At 33.5% G+C, this 722-nt stretch overlaps 1 non-coding gene across 1 annotated transcript; it reads right to left on the reverse strand.

The window, feature by feature from the left end:
- Positions 1-200: 200 nt before the first annotated feature.
- On the reverse strand, positions 201-307 carry LOC118760260 (U6 spliceosomal RNA). Its single transcript, XR_004996680.2, has one exon. It is a non-coding gene; the product is annotated as a U6 spliceosomal RNA (small nuclear RNA).
- Positions 308-722: the final 415 nt, after the last annotated feature.

Below are 722 nucleotides of genomic sequence, written 5' to 3' on the forward strand. Positions count from 1 at the left end.
CACACATCTTTCAAACATAAGGTTTTCTCTATTGTTTTGGATGCAAATACGGCTTTTGTTTTTGCTTATTTAAAATTATTTTAGTGTCTAGAATCTCTATGTCTTATACTGAGAAGGCAAAATAAAGTTGCAAGTGAAAAGAAAGATACAGTACACAAAATATACTACTTGAACATGAATTATTTCAGAATAAGATACAAAAAAATATGGAATGCTTCATGAACTTGCTTGTCATCCTTGCATAGGGGCCATGCTAAACTTTTCTGCATTGTTCCAGTTTTAGTGTGTGTGTTGCCAAAGTGAGCACGCACATACAGCCTTTAAGATGCATTGTGGTGATGGATACAGGTGGTGGTAACACATCTCAGCACCTGCCTACCTTCATTGGAGGCCACATGGGTGTGCATCCTTCAAACTGTTTAAACAATATCCCAAATAAAATAGAAAATAAAAAAATAAGAAAAAACATTCTGAACCCCTTTAAAATAATTGCGGAAATAATCTGTGATAGTTTATGACACAAAGACGCTCATAATAGAGTGTGATAATGAAGTTTATGGTCAAATATTAATTCAATTGATTAGATTGCTATAAGCTCTTTATATGAGTAGTTCAGGCTAAAGTATTCTGCTATTTGACCAGAAAAAAAAAATGTTTCAATCTGAAGCATCCACTTGTTTACCAAATTGCTCCGTTCCTCAAACATTCTTGTTTTGAAGGAT

This window comes from Ochotona princeps, chromosome 25 (assembly GCF_030435755.1).
Source record: "Ochotona princeps isolate mOchPri1 chromosome 25, mOchPri1.hap1, whole genome shotgun sequence".
Lineage (NCBI taxonomy): Eukaryota > Metazoa > Chordata > Mammalia > Lagomorpha > Ochotonidae > Ochotona > Ochotona princeps.